The 20,033-nt window shown below is 37.4% G+C and overlaps 1 protein-coding gene across 1 annotated transcript in view; it reads left to right on the plus strand.

The window, feature by feature from the left end:
• Nucleotides 1-20,033, plus strand: part of Iqcm (IQ motif containing M) — a 365,422-nt gene that overhangs the window by 290,401 nt on the left and 54,988 nt on the right.

Genomic DNA, 20,033 nt, shown 5'->3' on the forward strand with positions numbered 1-20,033 from the left:
TTCAGTCTCCAGAATGGATAAACCAGTAAATCACATCTCATTAGAATTTATTTCATCAGACTGATATATAGGAACAATATTAATGTGCTCAATTTAGTAATATTTTAGAGGCAAAAGAGGGAAGGAAATATTTTTTAAAAGATGAAAAGCATTCAGTTTGAAGGAATATGTATGTACAAATTAATCAATACTATGGTTCCTATTTATTTTGTCTTTGTGTTCTTCCACCTAAGGTTACTCGAACTTGATCTGTTTTAGGCTAAAGATTGGTTTTTACTGTGTAGAGCCAGCTTGATTGATATTTTGTCACAGTAAACAAAAAGGAAACCTGACGATGGATTTTGCCCTATGTTGAGGACTCTTTTATTAGGTTTTTAGGCTGATTTTTTCCCCTCCACCATTTTGGGGAAATGACCAGAGCCTTGTATCATCTTGAATTATAGTTATTATTAAATTAACCAACAAGAGGATTGAATGATTTCTCTTAAAAGAGAACAGTTTATTTCAGAAATGCTTCCTGAATCTGAGTGGTTCTTTAACTATAAATATTTGAGAGGAGATAGAATTTGGAATTTATGTTGTGCTCCCATATTAATCCTCTATAGTGTAAGCACTTGTGTTTATTGATTTCACTCTGTAGATTGACTGATGTGCCATTAACAGGACCAAGGAGATCTGAGAGCTGTGTAAAAGCCTCAGGTGGCTAACAGATTAGTTAGGCCTATGCCTTCCCTGAAAAGACACCTTTCCATCTGTATTTTAATACCATAATTCATAATTTAAGAGTGGTTAAATGTAATGACCACTGAATATATTTGTCATTATTATAATTTGCTTAATTTCCACAAATAATTTCTTCTAATGGTAATTTATAATCTTAGACTATGTAGAAAAAGAGTTCAATTTTTAAAGGATATATATCTTACTAAACATATTTAGAAGTGCTATTTAGAGAAGATAGTTTTTAAATATCATCTGGTTATTTTTCTTCATAAGCCTTCCATTCTTCAGCTACCTGACCCTCTGGCTGAGCTTGCCCTTACCCTTGCTCCAGCTCCTGCTTTCTCACACGCACCCTCCCAGGCAGGCAAAACTTCTTGTCCTAAATTACATTTGTTGTGTGTGTGTCCTTGGTTAGCTTTCAATCTGGAAGGTATAACTATATTAAAGAATATCATAGCCCTATAATTCATGAAGTTTTAATGGGAGTTGCCTTAAAGTGTCTCAAAGCAATGACTATTAAAATAAAATCACATTATTGTATGATCTCATTAGAGTTTCATCAGACTGGTGTATAGAAACACGTATTAGTGTGTTCCGTTTAGTGATATTCTAGAGGAAAAAGAAGAAAAGAAATATTTTTAAAACGATGAAAAGCATTTAGTTTGAAGGGATATGTCTCTATAAATTAATCAATACTATGGTTCCTATTTATTTTGTCTTTGTGTTCTTCCACCTAAGGTTACTAGAACTTGATCGGTTTTAGGCTAAAGATTGGTTTTTACTCTGTAGAGCCAGCTTGACTGATATCCTGTCACAGTAAACACAAAGGAAACCTGACAGCAGCTTTTGCCCTATGCCGAGGGCTCTTTTATTAGGATTCTAGGCTGATTTTTTTTCCCTCCGCCATTTTGAGGAAATGACCAGAGCCTTGCATCATCTTGAATTACAGTTGTTCTTAAATTAACCAACAAGAGGATTTGAATCATTTCCCTTAAAAGAGATCAGTTTATTTCAGAAATGCTTCCTGAATCTGAGGAGCTCTTTAACTATAAATATTTGAGAGGAGATAGAATTGGGAATTTATGTTGTGCTCCCATATTAATACTCTACAGTGTAAGCACTTGTGTTTATTGATTTCACTCTGTAGATTCACTGATGTGCCATTAACACGACTGAGGAACAGTTAACAGAGATCTGAGAGCTGTATAAAAGCCTCGGGTGGCAAACAGATTAGTCAGGCCTATGCCTTCCCCGAAGAGACACCTTTCCACCTGTATTTCTAACACCATAATTCATAGTTTAAGAGTGGTTAAATGTAACGACTGCTGAATATATTTGTCATAATCATGATTTGCTTAATTTGCACAAATAATTCCTTCTAATGGTAATTTATAATCTTTTTCTACTATGTAGAAAAAGAGTTCAGTTTTTAAAGGATACATATCTTACTAGACATATTTAGAAGCACTCTTTGGAGAAGCTAGTTTTTAAATATCATCTGTTTTTTTTTTCTTTATAAACCTTCCATTCTTCAGTTACCTGACCCTCTGGCTGAGCTCGCCCTTACCCTTGCTTCAGCTCCTGCTCTCTCTCACCCAGGCAGGCAAAACTTCTTGTCCTAAATTACATTTGTGTGTGTCCTCGATTAGCTTTTAATCTGGGTGGTATAACCATATTAAAGAACATCGCAGCCCTATAATTCATAAAGTTTTCATGGGAGTTGCCTTAAAGTGTCTCAGAGCAATGGCCATGAAAATAAAATCACATTATTGTGTGATTATAAGGTTTCTTTCTAATTAGTTCAGGCCATGGGAAATGAGCATAGATCGTAAGGACTACTTCTTGCACATAATCACTTACAGTATTTCACATAATGAATTCTACATACTGTTATAACATACAGGTTATTTAGATTATATGATCAGCACTGAAACCCTCTTTCTTGAGCTAACCACTCTTTTGTGACCCATTAAAGTATGTGTTGGGGAAAAGTGAAGGGGTAGGAAGGGGAAATGCAGTGTGGTTATGGGTCAAAATACATTGTATACGTGAATTAAAGTTCTCAAAGTGATAATAAAATATACCCCCAAAACAAAATTTTAAAAGTATCTTTTTATAATATTCACCTTTTTTCGGTGTCTTTAGGCAAAAATTGACATTTATTTTAAAATTTTTTATTAGATATATTTCCTTACATACATTTCAAATGTTATTCCACTTTCCGGTTTCCTGTCCATAAGTCCCCATTCCCTCCCCTTCTCCTTCCCCATACGGGTATTCCCCCAAACATCCCCCATACTAGCCCGCATATTCCCCTGCACTAGGGGTCCAACCTTGGCAGGACCAAGGGTTTCCCCTTCCCCTGGTCCCCCAACAAGACTATTCTCTGCTACATATGCTGTTGGAGCCCTGGGTCAGTCCATGTATAGTCTTTCCGTAGTGGTTTAGTCCCTGGAAGCTCTGGTTGGTTGGTATTGTTGTTCTTATGGGGTTTCAAGCTCCTTCAACTCTTTCAATCTTTCCTCTAATTCCCCCCAAGGGGGTCCTGTTCTCATTTCAGGGTTTTGCTGCTAGCATTGAGCTCTGTATTGGACATGCTCTGGATGTGTCTCTCAGGAGAGATTTATATCCGGTCCCTTTCAGCATGCATTTTTTAGCTTCATCAATCTTATCTAGTTTTGGTGGCTGTATATATATGGGCCACATGTGGGGCAGGCTCTGAATGGCCGTTCCTTGAGTTGCTGCTCTGAACTTTGCTTCCATATCCCCTCCTCTGGATATTTTTTCCCCTTTTAAGGAGTGGCAGCATCCTCATTTTGGTCATCCTTCTTCTTGAGCTTCCTGTGGTCTGTGATTGCATCTTGGGTAAAAATTTGATATTTATTAAACAGATAGGAATTTATTCCATTTTTAAAGACAGTCATCTCTTGACAGTTAAGTTTGGTGTTTAGTGATCTTTTCTCAGAGTTTTCTATTTAACTCCATAAGTACCAATCTCTCTTTTTTTTAATACTCTTTAAGTATCCATAAATTAGAGCTTTGTATAGGCCATTAAAACTCTTGTAAAATATGTCATTTCACGTAACCCTCAGAAACCCTCACTTCCACTCCTCGGTGTTTTCAGTTTTTCACTCTGAATGCTTTGCATATTTTTCATGTTTTACATATGATTGAGTTTGGAATAAGATTAATACAGTTCTGATTTATTTTAAAGTAATTTTAGGTTCTACCAATTTCCTTTGTAATTTTGGACCACGTAGATGATTCTAAACGCACATCTCAACACTTATTTGGATTTCTATCCTTGATTTTATAATTCTGTAAAGTTTCTATGTGACAATATAATTTCTATGCATTTTCTTTTATCTTTTAATTTTGGTCTCCTGACTCTTGTCCTAGTTTCAGTCTCCCAAAATATATACATTTATAATTCTTGCCAAAACTAAGATGAATTTTGAGAACATTCTTTGAAGTCATCTAAAGTATTATCGTAAAATTTAAAAATATTTGATTTTAAAGGACAAATACATATAAATATAAGTCATTTATTTCTGATTAAGTATAAAATGACCTATTAAAATTTAGAAGCATTTAAATATATGGTTAGTTGAAGGTCATCCTATATAATACCTACATGACTGGAGGTGAATAATATAATCACTAAAAAATACATTTTAGACTCAGTTGGCCTTAACATGCTGTTTGTGTATCCACTCATTTATCTTCTCTATCAAGCATATGCTCCCATAGGCTCCGCTGTTAATCTTTTTTTACTTTCTGATTTACTCTTAATAGTGAGATATGGATATCTTTTCACCTTAGGTACAATTGTTGATTTGAAAAGTGTGTGTTTGCATTCAGTTGTTAAACCCCTTAGTCCTTGGTGTCCTCCCAGATAGCACAGCCTCGAGCCCTTTGGAAGCAAACTCTGCTGCCCCCAGCTAAACTGTCCATGTGTGCTCAAGCTTTTAAAAATTCTTCGAGTAATTATTTTCCTCAGTTAGGTAAATAAATATATTCTGTGTTAATCCCCTCTGCCTTTTTTTTTTTTTTTTTTTTTTTTTGGAGCTGGGGACTGAACCTTTCGATAATTCCCAACCCCTTTTTTGCTTTTTTTTTAAACCTTGGATATTAATGATAATATCCTACCCTCATCAAATCAAACTAGATGGGTGGCATTACGCAAAGAGGAAAGCCAAGCTTTATCAGGTTTGTGAGATAAAGGTAGTATGAGTCACAGAGGATGACTGGTTTGCCTCTCACTACTTCACCGCTCAACTTTTAAAATGGACATTGAAGGATGACTTATTGTGAATTCTGCATCTTTAATAACTAGGAACTGTCTGCTATGTGGTTGGCAGTGAAGTTCAAGCAATCATTTTTATCTCAGTTGCCACTCTAGTCCAAAGCACTGTCAAGAGTTTTGTACATGTGGGCCGAGCCTCAGTCCTATTAGTGATGCAAGGTCAGACAGAGTGCGCCTGTAGAAAGAACTTCACAAAAAACTTGGACCGACATCCAGAAAATATAAAAATGATGCCAGGCTTCCAATATCCAACATGAAAACACGAAGTCCGCTGTCCACTTAGTAGGAGAAAGTTATTCTTACGATGCTCAGTGTCTCTGAGAAATCTGTGTTTGACATTCTATTTGGTTTGGAAGAACCCATGAGAAACTTCCAAGTATTCATGATTTTGTGAGATCCTCTCATACTGCATGGAGAATGGCTTTGTTACCAACAGTTACAGTAGAAACAAGAGTGTATCACTTCTGAGCTAAAACCTAAACCATGTTCTGGCTTCTGCTTTGCTCTCTCTCTTGGATAAATTGCTCTGAGTAAAACAGTTGCTCACTAGTGAGGCCACTCCAGCATCCCTGTTGAAGATGGATTGAGCTCTGCCCATAGGCCATTAGACAGTGCAGTCTATAGTCAATTCCTAGTCTATGTCTCCCAGTCCTCTGGAACTGGAAGGTCCAGTCCAAGCATGGTTGTAATCTCCTGAGACCCTACACTGCAGCTGACAACCTCTCTAGGTCTCCATTTCCTAGGAACCATGTGAGGTAAATGTATATTTAAGGTTCTAACTTAGGGCAGTTTGTTGTGAGGCAGCTGCTAGTGGTATGGTGAAAGTCAGTGAATGGATCGTTGATAAATGGTGAAATTATTTTAAACTGGTTCTGATGTAGTTTGACTATAGCAATCAAGATTGTTTAAAGGAGTTTAAGAATAGCTTCTGGCATTACCAGAAGCCTGTGACCAGAGTTGTAGGAAGTTATCGTTTTATGAAAAAAAATTTTTTTTGTTTCTATTCCTGCATGACTTTTCTACCACAGGAGGACAGAGGAGATTGTTTTGTTTTTGTTTTTGTTTTTTTGACAGAAGTTTTAATGTAACTGGATAAATTGGTAACAAAATATATGGTGCTAAGCATACCTTTTAGGATGTACATGCCTTTAGTCAACTCTGTCACTTTAAATATAATTAGTGGGTATATTTATAGTCATAAATATATGTGGCTACAGATACAAATATATTAGAGATGTTTAGGTATAATCAAATTCTTTATAAAATTTGGGCCACTCTTATGTGAAAGGGTATTTTATGTAATAAATTTGGGTTTCTAAGACTCCAATAAAAAGGTTGAGGTTTATTAAAATATCTCTGCCAGTCACAAAAGACGTTAGAAAAGTGATGTAGAGACCTAGGAGAGAGCCTCTTTCAAAGCTTAGTTACTTACTTTAGTTAATGAAGTACATTCCTGTTCAAGTTTCTCTGGAAGGAATGGTTCTCTGATCTATTAGAGACACTATCCTTTTATATAACAAATATTTTGTGTTTTTTCTTAATTTCACTAAGTAAAATGTATAGGCAATCCATTAAGAAGAATCCCCTACACACATAATTTCACATATATGAAACTAGATCTATAAACAAACATTTATGATTTCTAGTGTGCTTATATATCACATGATCTATAATGAAAATAAAATATAAAATAAATACTTATATTTAAATTATTTATAAATTCCATGTATTAAATAACCAAGGAAATTATATGTAGATAGTATTGATTTTAGTACCTGTAACTAATAAAATGTGGCATATGAAAATATAAACTTTAATTGTATAAATGCTAACATTCTAATGTTCTAGAATATACAACGAGATACTGACATTCTGAGACAGTACAGATGAGACAGTCTAAGCCTGGCAACTACAGATGCAGAGTATCAAAGGCGCTGTACATTTTGATCATATACCATATAGAATATTGTTTGGAAGTTTCTAATTTTCAAAGGACTGAGCAATTCTTAATAGAGCTCTTAATAAGAGGATGTATAGATTTTGTTGTTGTTTGTTTGACATTGTCCTTGTGTCCAGGAATACTTAGTATCTATTAGAAAATGTCAAATAAAGCATTTTTGTCTGAGCATAGAAATAACTGAGATGAGTGCCCAAGTGCTTGCTCACAAGGTTTTCTCACATAGGATGGAGTAGAACATTTGAAATTTGTTTAGTATAGATGTTTCTAGTCATATAATGGCATTTTATCTATTAAAGGAAAATTGTACCCTAGATCTCTATCCCATAGAGACATTTGAGACACTCAAATATTATGACCACAAATACAACCTATTCAAAGTTTCAACATCAACAGAGATATATCCCTGAGCAATCACAGCACCTAAAATAAACACATACATAAACACATAAATACACACTGAAAAATCTTTGAGTTAAGTTTAGAACACATAAAAATACATGTTCATGGGGTGGGGAAAAATACATGTTCATAATAACCTTAAACCAAATATTGTTATAACTTGAGCTTTTGAATTGGGAAGACAGTTGTCAACTTGGCTTAGCTAAGGAACGCTAAGGTAGTTGATGAGATATTTCTGAATGAGTTTGTTACAGACTTTACAGTAGATATTGATATTTGAGATAGTGGATTAAGTAAGGAAAACCTTTTTCACCAATGTAGTGAGCACTGAGTAGTCTGTCTAAAGCTGGAACACGACAAAGGGATAGATGGAAGGCACACTGTTTGAAGCGGGACACGTATTGTCTTCTTCCTTTGGCAATAGTATTCTTCATTCTTGTGTCTCTGGATTAGACAGGCACTCACATCATCAGCCACATAGCCCTTGTGCCTTTGACTCATATTAAAGCTTACACCACTGACTCATCAAGTATGGCCTTATCAACTGGCTCCTCCGGACCGTCACCCTGAAGATCTGAGACTGCCCAGCCTCATAGCTGATCCTTCACGGTCTCCATCTCTCACCCTTACTCTCAAGTCTATCTCTGTCTCTCTTCGACCCATCATCCCTCCCTGCCTTTTATATTGTTTCGGTACCTCCTGAGAGCGTTTGCTAACTCAGTTGACATGAATATGAAAGTGACAAAGTTAGTTCTTTTCATTTCCTAAGTTTGCATGACTCAGGGTCGTGTGCTTTAAGTACATTTTTTTTATTTCACTTTCTCTTTAGTATGCACATGATAGAAGCTGTAATAAATGTCTTCTGATGAGGATGATACCATATCACATTGAAGCTAAATCGCTTTGGATCATGGAGTTACTAGGCATACAAGAAGATGTCAGTTAAGCTATTTGACTTTAGACCAAGTTTTAACACTTTAAATTGCAAAACCAGGGGAATCTATTTTAGCCGAAATGTTCTTAAATCACCAAGAAAATACTAAATTATGATGCCTTTACATATTTAGAATTTAGCGAAGTGGCTACATGTTATTGTGGACCCTTGAATCTAGGTCTCAGGAGACAGGGGCAGAAGGATTAGGGTGTCAGGGCTAGCCTGAGCTACATAGCAAGATCCTGTCTTGGGCTGAGACTGTACGTGGCTCATGGGAAGTGCTTGGCGGCTGCTTCAATCTCTAGCTATAGAAATAGTGGACGGTGTGGTATGATGGTCTATCTCAGCACAATATATGAAGCATTGACCTAATAGGTTAAGCATTATTCCACAATCATTTTCTATTCAAGTAATTTTGATTGCTTTCCCTAAATTTCTTCTGAGATCACTGTACCACCTGGCTATAATGTGAACACAATATCGAGGCAGACTAAAGAAATTTTGTAAAAGTTTTAAAATAGAAAATATGACTAGGGGGCAAATTCTGTATCATAAGTGCTTCTCTTAGTTTTTGGCTTAGTTTCTTCAGAAGTTTTATGTAACTACAGAATACTGAAGATTTGAAAAGGCTATTACACGTTATTTTGCCCAGTTCTCTAGTTATTCTTATAGAAAGCTACTCAACCGACATTAGGAATGTATTTTAATTAAGCATCCTGAAGCACAGAGGCTATGTGGCTTGTATAAGATTCTGCCTTTAATTGTAACTTGAGTCAATGCCTCAATTTCGCCTACGTTAGGCCCATTACTCTCATCCCATGGTTCTGCCGATGTCTTCCTTTTCGTGTAAAAGTGATTTAACTGGCCCAAGTCTATGTAGCACTTCTTTATGTATAAGCTTTGGGTTTATTTTTTGTTTTGATAAAAGATAAATGAGAGTGGCTGTTTTTGTCCTTTGCATATTCCCTGAAGCAAAAATTGCAAGAAATTCTCTTCTTCTGTCTTGGGAAGTGGAGTGATGGCAAAGGCTGGAGCATTTTACCACTGCAAAATCTCTCACTGTCTGTGGGCACACTAGATTTCAATTTGGGGAAATCTCTCAACATGAATTATTTTTGCCCCTCAAAATTTACTGCGCATATCTATTTTAGTTTCATTTCTTCCACTTTCCAACTATTCATGTTACAAGAGGAAAATGGTATTTTCTCTTGGAATCTCATGTGAAGCAAAACCCGATTCTTATTACATGTAACCTTTAAGTAGAAACCATTTCATATTGCTAGAAGAGAATGCTTATTGCCCCTTCCCACAAGACTGCAGCATAATAAAGTAAAAATGTTTTCACAATACTTTGGAATTTTTTGTAATTGTCCTCTGTATTGTTTGGCTATCAGTTAAACTTGAACGTTTGATAATTGCAGAGAGCTGACAAGACTTTCTATTACAGGGATGTCATTTAATCTCAGCTCAAATATAGTTTGCCTGAACCCTGTTTTGATTATGTAATAGTAGAATAAATTAAGCTATTAAGTGAGCTTACCTGGAGGGCAAAGAATATTTTAAATGTATTTAAAAATAACAGTGATTTAAACAAGTTGGTAAATCCTATATTAAAACCATACCTGTTTTTTCTCCTTAAAGCCTTTAAAATTTAGAGCATAGATATTTAGATATCTACATCCATATTTAGTGGTAAAATTCACACAATAAATAAGGAATATTTGGATCTTATTGTGTGCTTATAATGTAAAGATAGGAATGAATTTTTAAGAATGTAGGCTCTCCCAGGTTTCATTTTGCGTGCCAACACCTGGATACTGGAATTTTTGAATGAATCAACTGTCAGCTGCTCCTACAAGCACAGTTTTTATTTGAAAATGTAAGCCTGCTTTGTTTTTTTCTTTGTGACTGTGTAAAAATAATAAATGTCCTCCAACAACTGTAACTTTATATATGAGTGGGAAAGGCTCATTGACCATTTCAGTATATGTTTTGATACATACACATCACTGTTGCATACTCTCTATTTTTAAAGATATGGTCTGCATTCTATTTTTAGATCTATGAAATATAACTGCCCAATCTCAACCTAATTAGGTGGAAATGTAAAATCTTTACTCACTTAATATTCATTCCAAAAATATCAAGAAGTATGTACGTAGACTGTGGCTGGTACAACAGGAACCTGTAACCCATTTAGAGACATGAAAGATTGGAAAAAGATCAACAAGATAGTAAATGATTTTTTTCTAGCCTATGGGTAAATTGACTTTCGGGATGCCTGACCTAAAATAAATGTAAAATGTGCACTCTTCTGGCATAATCGAACTGTTCTTCATTATTTTTCATGTTATCTTACATCTGACAATCTATGTAGTAGGTATCTACTCACATTATAAGGCAGAGGGAAAAGTATGGAGGAGATGAGGGGAGGAGATTTTTTTTTAATCTTTATTAACGTGAGTATTTCTTATTTACATTTCGATTATTTTTCCCTCTCCCAGTTTCCGGGCCAACATCCCCCTAACTCCTCCCCCTCCCCTTCTTTATGGGTGTTCCCTCCCCATCCTCCCCCCATTACTGCCCTCCCCCCAACAATCACGTTCACTGGGGGTTTTCTTGGCAGGACCAAGGGCTTCCCCTTCCACTGGTGCTCTTACTAGGATATTCATTGCTACCTATGAGGTTGGAGTCCAGGGTCAGTCCATGCATAGTCTTTGGGTAGTGGCTTAGTCCCTGGAAGCTCTGGTTGGTTGGCATTGCTGTTCATATGGGGTCTCGAGCCCCTTCAAGCTCTTCCAGTCCTTTCTCTGATTCCTTCAACGGGGGTCCCGTTCCCAGTTCAGTGGTTTGCTGCTGGCATTTGCCTGTGTATTTGCTGTATTCTGGCTGTGTCTCTCAGGAGAGATCTACATCCGGTTCCTGTCAACCTGCACATCTTTGCTTCATCCATCTTATCTAATTGGGTGGCTGTATATGTATGGGCCACTTGTGGGGCAGGCTCTAAATGGGTGTTTTTTCTGCCTCTGTTCTAAACTTTGCATCCCTATTCCCTGCCAAGGGTATTCTTGTTGAGGGGAGGAGAATTTTACAGCAGACACAGGCACGGCATGTGCATTGTCATAGGTATACTCTGAGGCCACGCTATTTATGTCTACCATTTAAAACGTCATCACATAGTGTACAGCCTACAGGTTTTAGTAGTAGCTCAGTCGTTTTACAGGTAGAACAATCGCTCCTTCTGAATGACCACTGCTATGAAGAAGCTGCAAATTACAGCCTCAGTTTTTGGTCTTAACTCAGGGTAACTGCAGTTCTTTAGCATCAAACACAACCAACACCTGTAGACCCCTTCCATAGATATTATATTTTGGGTTGAAAATTATAACTCACCGGACCAAACTAGAAAATCCTATGATAGGTGTCTTAACTGCCTTTGTTTAGGTGGTCTTATTTAAAATGTAGAAAACCCAGTGTGTCAGGTAACTCATTATAAAATGACCAGAACATGGTTTCTTGTATGGGGGATAATTTCTGGATATACCAAATAGGTATATATGTTTTTTATTGAGTTTTGGTTATGATGATTTTTGAGTTTTGGAATGGAAGATAAGTTAAAATAAAAATAAGAAAGAATGTAGTATCGATGTGGGATCCTGTGTCCATTCTGCCACATGTCTAGGGCTCCTCAGGAAGGCAAGACACAGGAAGTTTGACCATGCTTACCCCACTCTCCCCAGGGCAGGTGTTGGGCTGTGGGAAGCCATGGGACACCGCTCTGGGGGTGGGGAAGCTCCATGTGAGGTGCCACTGAGATGGTGTGGAAGAGTTGAGAATGGAATGGGAGCCCACGGGCTGGATCTAGTCCAGGGCTGAAGGGGAAAGAAAGGAAGCTCTGGTTGGTCCTGTGTGTGTGTGTGTGTGTGTGTGTGTGTGTGTGTGTGTGTGTGTGTGTGTGTGTGGTGTCCTTGGCTTGGCGGGGGCAGCTGGGAGTACAGGGAGGCTTTCTTGGGAGATTAGACAGTGGTTCTGTAGGACAAGGCCTTCTCTATGGCTCCCCACAATGGATCTCGATGAAAAGAAACAGTCCATGATTTTAAAGCATTTATTATTATGGTGGAAAGTGAATGAGTAAAACTGTACCCCACTTCTCAGAGAAGGTCTGAGATTAAATACCTTTTGCAGGGAGGAGTGTCTGGGAAGAAAAGTTTATTGACTAAGCCTCCAGACCTTTAGGTACCTCATTATAATGGAGATCTGTCTTGAGCCTACTGACCTGTCCTCATGTCCTCTACCTGTGAAGGGGAATGGGGCGTTGCCCTTATGTGACTGATGGCCACGTATCTATGCAGGGCTGAGAGCCTATGGTCCCTTCAGGGTCACTGGGGTCTCAAGCCTCCTCAACTGGGAACCAGGGTGCCTTTCACTGTCCTACAAAAGAATCTACTCATTTGCTCAACCAATATTTATTGATTACTACAGCACAGCAACAAAGTGGTCACCAGGAGACAGCCACTCAAAATGATTTGTGTTTTCTTACGCTTTTCTTTTTAAATATAATTATCGTCAGATATAGATTTTAAAATCAGTTTTTCTGATTGTAAAATAACACATGGTCATTGTGAAATATCTAAAAATTCAAAATACAAATAGGTAAAATTATAAAAAGTATTTAAATATCTATCTTTTAGAAATCTTGTTGTCTTTGTGTATTTCATTACTTATACAATGGACTCATTCATCATACATATACACATACATACATACATGCATACATACATATTTAACATGTCTAATTATACTGCTTGCTAGAAACTCTTGATCGCATTTTACACTTTTAACATTAATTTTCAGATTTGAATGTAGTGCACCTTATCTACCAATGCATGGTGCTCCATTCAAAATTAACTATGCTTCTAATTTAGTCATTAAATCCCAATGGAGAAAAATAAGGTAACATCTAGAAATAATTTTGGGGGGGGGGGACTAGTCTCAGAACAGCCAGTCCACTGGCATATAAGCCATTGGTCTGACTGACATATCAAAGCCCTCGTGCCAGAGAGAGATCTCCACACACATCTCCAAAAAGTCCCTCCTGGGGAGAGTCAATAGTACCTTAAGAATCACCAGATTGGCAAAGCATTTATTTAAAATTGTGATTTGAGGGACATAGCATAAGAAACTTTTTTTTAGAGTAAGGACAGAGCAGAAGTCCCTAGTGAGGGGCAAATTCAAGTCAGGTTTTGCAAAATTTTTGGCAAACGGTTATCCAGTGGGGTCCTTCAGTGTGAGCTCTAAGTGGAATTAAAAACAAAAAAGTACATACAAGTTTTCCACTTGAGTTTCATTTTGATTAGGCTCTCCATCTGCTAAGTATATCTAAAACTTGAAAATTATGTGAGTCCTCATAGCCTTAAAAGTCTGTTCTTTTTACAAAACCAGAAAGTATACGAAAAGCTTGGGTCAACCCTTCCCTCCTCTGCCAGTCTGTATAAATTCTTCAGCTATATTATATGCATATTATTACTATAGTAGTTTTCAATGTAATAAGTTAGGAATGAGAGAGAGAGAGAGAGAGAGAGAGAGAGAGAGAGAGAGAGAGAGAGTGTGTGTGTGTGTGTGTATAGTGGTTTTCTATACATGAACGAGTACATGAATTAAGATTCCCAGAGTCTAAAGTCTGGATATGGCCACACCTGTGCTGTGGGAGTGGAAGTAGAGAGGGTAGCTTGATTTTTCTGGCCAACCAGTCTAGCTAAAACTGGAAATCTCCTGATTCACTGAGGGACCATGTCTCAAGTGCATAAAATTTAGAATGGCAGAGAAAGGTACTGCTATTGCCTCTGCACATGCATATACAGGCATATGTGCCTGCATGCATGGTGGCATACCTGAATACCATATCCATACACATACACGCGCGCACGCGCGCACACACACACACACACACACACACACACACACACACACAAACACACACACGCAGTGGATGTACAAACACACAAATTCAAAACATAAAGGGAAGATATGCTTGTAGTCTTTATTTCCCCTTCATATATTTATACATGCCAGAAGGGTATACACTATATTATTCTTATTTAGAATATTTAATTATTAACTATGTTTTATTTACTTTTTGATAATTTTATAACATGCGTACAATGTATTTTGATCTTATCTGCCAACCATTTCCCCATCCAACTCTTCCCAGATCTTGCCTCATTACCCTTCCTAACTTGATATATTTTTTCTTATGTTTTATAGTCCACTGACCCTAATTGTTACTGCCTTATGTCCATTGGTATGGAGCTTTCTGCTGGAGCACTTCCATACAGGCATCAGAATCTTTCTCCTACAACCTACAACATTTATCAACTTCCAACAGCAACTCAGTTGGGCTGGGGTGGTCCCTGTGCCTCCTCATCCAATCATGCTGGAGTATTTCCTGGCTTTCTCTTCTGCAGGGCTAGTGCAGGCAACCAGAGCTGCTTTGAGTTAATGAGTAAACATACCGTCATGTCCAGATGACACTGTTTTGAACATAAAGAATGGAAATGACAAAAGTAGTTTTGAGAAGTTTATACATTCCTACACACATACAATGATATATGACTACATTCTTCCAAGTTTTCCCTTCCAACACTGTCCATATTCCCTATATATGGCCCTCCCAACTTCATTACCTTCTCTTGATAATTCACTAAGTCCAGCTAGTGCTGTCCATGTATGTATGAGTATGGGGCCATCCATCAGAACATGGGAAACCTACCGAATGGCTTCATTTATATTTTTCTGACTGTGGTGAAAATTTATGAATAGATATAAGGTGACCATTGTTGATTGGCTGGAGACTTTTGAGAAAATATTCTGCCTCTTGTAAACTTTAGAAACTAAAATCGGAACAATGACCTAATATTCTATCTTATATCCTTCCTGTCTTTATTATAAATATTTAAATTAATTTTTGATGGGCTCATAAAAGTATAAGCACAGTAGCTGAAGTGATCGTATCATTAATACTGATATAAATAGTTGCACAGTAGAAAATTGTTTGTACTATTTAGGAATTAAGTCTGGCATAAAATTCCACACGGAATTCCTGGCACACTTCCTTTGGTTTATGTATGGCAGTGTTATCAGTTACAGAGTCATGAATAAGAAGCTGTAGTTTAGCTTTCTTCACACCAAAGATTACAATATAGGTTTTAAAGGCAACCTCAAAACTCTAGTTATTCAAGTTTGTCCCACGCATGCTTTATAAATGTTATGAAGATGTGGCATGGTGGAATTGTAACTAGGATATACATTTCATTCCCATATGACTGACAGCACAGAAATCATACAAACCGAAGACATTTTCAACTAGACAAATTCTACAAAGCCTGAGTGGAAAAATAAGAATTCTAAAAGGGAATATGTACAGTCTGCACCCCCAAAAAGCACTAAATGACTGACGTGTCTTCAGACCTTCCTTCTGATAATCCACTCATCTATGAGCCCGTCAATAGACTGATCAAATTAGCACATAGATGATTCAGTCTCCTTTCAGTGGTACCATCATCTGGGCACGAAGAATTCAACACATGAGACCTTGAAGGACACTCTATGTTTTAATCATAAAACAATAAATTTCCCTCATGAAATAGAAAGTAGGGGATTTGTCTCCCTTGCTCCAGAAATTCTGGAATTCTCATTGTCCCCTGTGCTTCTTATTGCCCCGAGTCTACAACACCATTTCATTAAACTTACTATTAAATACTACTGATTATCCTGTAAATGTGAAAGTGTTTGGGACTGTTGATGGAGAAGGAGTCATTTGTTCTAAGCTATTTGGGAATTGTCAGTTTTTCATGTATGGGCACAATGACAAAAATAGGTATCATGTAATGAAACAGTGTCTATGAATAATAGAAAATTCTCAGAACTTGTAGAAAGGGAAACAAGAAAGATAAAAATGAAATGTGTTCCATTTTGTACTAAGGGGCATGATGAACACACACCAAATATTCCTCAGTTCCTAGGTATGGAATCCTGTTTGCTTCCTTAGCCTGTGGACCTATCCTAAAGCAGCTCTTCCATTAGAGACTGAAGAGAGTATGTTCCTAATCAGGGGCTGAAATCCAGGCTCCTGATTTACTAAATAATTGAAAAGCTGTCATGGTGAAAGCAAATCCTTTCCTTCTGAACTTATTTGGGATATCAGTTTGGGTCAAAATTGTCCTTCATGAAGAATGTGTGGTAGAATTGATTGGCTACTTTGGTGATATTCAGAATGCAATGGAACTTTATATCTCTCAGCAGTTGCATGAAATAAAGAGAATATTGAATTTAATCAACTGCTTTTTATCCCGCCTCTTAGGAAAGCTTCCATTATAAGTTAGGAATGGATAAGTTTAAACAGGGGTTCACGTATGAGAAAAATCAAAAGAGTTACTTTTAATAGTATTTGTCATCTTAAATAAATGTGCATATTTCAAATCACTGGCTCTCAAGCAAGAGATTGCATGGATGAGACCTAGACATATTTTTATAGTATGCCCAGAGGAGAGTTCTTTGTTATGGCTTCATTGCATACTCATTAATTTTGTAACTGAATGAGGGAGTTACTAACAGTTTTGCACCTATCTGCAGATGTATGAAATGTTTAGTCACTTTCAGGGAAAAAATTCTCACATGTCAACATTTCACCGAATTTAACAAAACTCCTCAGCTTCTGTAAGAAAAAAATGTTTAATAATCACCAGTATCAAAATTCTCCATTAGTTAATGAAATTGATTTTAAAAATACAGCTATGCAAAAAAAACTGTATTTCTAGTTTTAAGTATGTCTTGAAAACTTAGAGGGCTATGGGTGTTAATATTTGCACACCTACCTATTGGCTGTCCAAATAGGGGCCTTAAATTTTGCCATATGTGTTATATTTTCCCTTCCATTTGACCTTCTCCCTACTTAACATGGTCTGGAGGAAAACATGCACAGGACATTGGGAATGGGTCAGGGTAGTGACTGCAGAGGGGAGGAGAGGACCTCAGAGTTCCCACGTACCCACAACACACCACCTTAGACCTATCCCTGCTCTGCTCTGCAAGCTTAGACCCGTTCCTACCTCTCAGTACAACCTTCCTCCTTCTTGACACTTCTCTTTGGATTCGTCTGTTAAATGAAATGCCAAATTGATTGCAACATCCCATCACTTTAGATCTCTTCTAAATTGACACCGCCTAAAGGAATCGTTTCTAAAGTTGACAGAAGAGTGAACCGGTCTGTGAAATAAAATTTTTTTAATAATATACTTTATCTTTATTTCAATAGTTATGTTCTACTTTTCTTTCTTTACCTGCAAATGCATTTTCTCCATCTTTATTAAATTGGGTATTTCTTATTTACATTTCAAATGTTATTCTCTTTCCCGGTTTCCAGGCCAATATCCCTCTTCCCTTCTATATGGGTGTTGCCCTCCCCATCTTCTCCCCATTATCACCCACCCACCAAGAACCCGTTCACTGAGGGTCCAGCCTTGGCAGGAACAAGGGCTTCCCCTTCCACTGGTGCCCTTACTAGGCTATTCATTGCTACCTATGACGTTGGAGCCCAGGGTCAGTCCATGTATAGTCTTTGGGTAGTGGCTTAGTCCCTGGAAGCACTGGTTGGTTGGCACTGTTGTTCATATGGGGTCTCAAGCCTTTTCAGCTCTTTCAGTCCTTTCTCTGATTCCTTCAAAGGGGGTCCAATTCTCAGTTCAGTAGTTTGCTACTGGCATTCGCCTATATATTTGCCATGTTCTGGCTGTGTATCTCAGGAGAGATCTATATCCGGGTCCTGTCAGCCAGTGTTTCTTTGCTTCATCCATCTTATCTAGTTTGGTGGCTGTATTTGTATGGGCCACAAGTGGGGCCATACATGGGCACTCCTTCAGCCTCTGTTCTATATTTTGCCTCTCTATGTCCTCCTAAGGATATTCTTGTTCCCCTTTTTAAGAAGGAGTGAGGCATTCGCAGTTTGGTCATCCTTCTTGAGTTTCGTGTGCTCTTTGCATGTAGGGTAATTTGAGCATTTGGGCTAATATCCACTTATCAATGAGTGCATACCATGTGTGTTTTTCTGTGATTGGGTTACCTCACGCAGGATGATATTTTCCAGTTCGATCCATTTTGCCTATGAATTTTCACAAAGTCATTGTTTTTTGATAGCTGAGTAATATTCCATTGTGTAGATGTACCACATTTTCTGTATCCATTCCTCTGTTGAAGGGCATCTGGGTTCGTTCAAGCTTTTGACTATTATAAAGGAGACTGCTATGAACATAGTGGAACATGTGTCATGTGCCTTTGTTGGAGCATCTTTTGAGTATATGCCCAAGAGAGATATAGCTGGGTCCTCAGGTTGTGCAATGTCCAATTTTCTGAAGAACCTCCAGACTGATTTCCAGAATGGTTGTACCAGTCTACAATCCCACCAACAATGGAGGAGTGTTCCTTTTTCTCCACATCCTAGCCAACATCTGCCATCACCGGAGTTTTTGATCTTAGCCATTCAGACTGGTGTGAGGTAGAATCTCAGGGTTGTTTTGATTTGCATTTCTCTTATTACTGAAGATGTTGAACATTTCTTTAGGTGCTTCTCAGAACATTTCTTTAGGTGCTTCTCAGCCGTTCAACATTCCTCAGCTGTGAATTCTTTGGTTAGCTCTGAACCCCATTTTTAATAGGGTTATTTCTCTCCTTGCAGTATAAATTCATGAGTTCTTTGTACAGGATTGGTAAAGATCTTTTCCCAATCTGTTGATTGCCATTTTGTCCTAACAACAGTGTCCTTTGCTTTACAGAAGCTTTGTAGTGTTATGAGATCCCATTTGTCGATTCTTGATCTTAGAGCATAAGCCATTGGTGTTTTGTTCAGGAAATTTTCTCTAGTACCCATGTGTTCGAGATTCTTCCCTACTTTTTCTTCTATTAGTTTGAGTTTATCTGGTTTGATGTGGTGGCCCTTGATCCACTTGGACTTAAGTTTTGTACAGGGTGTTAAGAATGGATCGATCTGCATTCTTCTACATGCTGTCCTACAGTTGAACCAGCACCATTTGTTGAAAATGCTGTCTTTTTTCGATTGGATGGTTTTGGCTCCTTTGTCAAAAATCAAGTGACCAAAGGTGTGTGTGTTCATTTCTGGGTCTTCAATTCTATTCCACTGTTGGATCTGCCTGTCTCTGTACCAATATCATACATTTTTTATCACTATTGCCCTGTAATACTGCTTGAGTTCAGGGATAGTGATTCCCCCAGAAATCCTTTCATTGTTGAGGATAATTTTAGCTATCCTGGGATTTTTGTTATTCCAGATAAATTTCCAAATTGTCCTGTCTAACTCTATGAAAAATTGAATTGGAATTTTGATGGAGATTGCATTGAATCTGTAGATTGTTTTTGGTAAAATAACCATTTTTACTATATTAATCCTGCCATTCCATGAACATGGGAAATCTTTCCATCTTCTGAGGACTTCTTTAATTTCTTCAGAGGCTTGAAGTTCTTATTATACAGATCATTCACTTTCGTGGTTAAGACACACCAAGGTATTTTATATTATTTGGGACTATTATGAAGGGTGTCGTTTCTTTAAATTCTTTCTCAGCTTGTTTCTCTTTTGTGTAGAGGAAGGCTACTGATTTATTTGAGTTAATTTTATACCCAGCCACTTTGCTGAAAGTGTT

This window comes from Rattus rattus, chromosome 17 (assembly GCF_011064425.1).
Source record: "Rattus rattus isolate New Zealand chromosome 17, Rrattus_CSIRO_v1, whole genome shotgun sequence".
Lineage (NCBI taxonomy): Eukaryota > Metazoa > Chordata > Mammalia > Rodentia > Muridae > Rattus > Rattus rattus.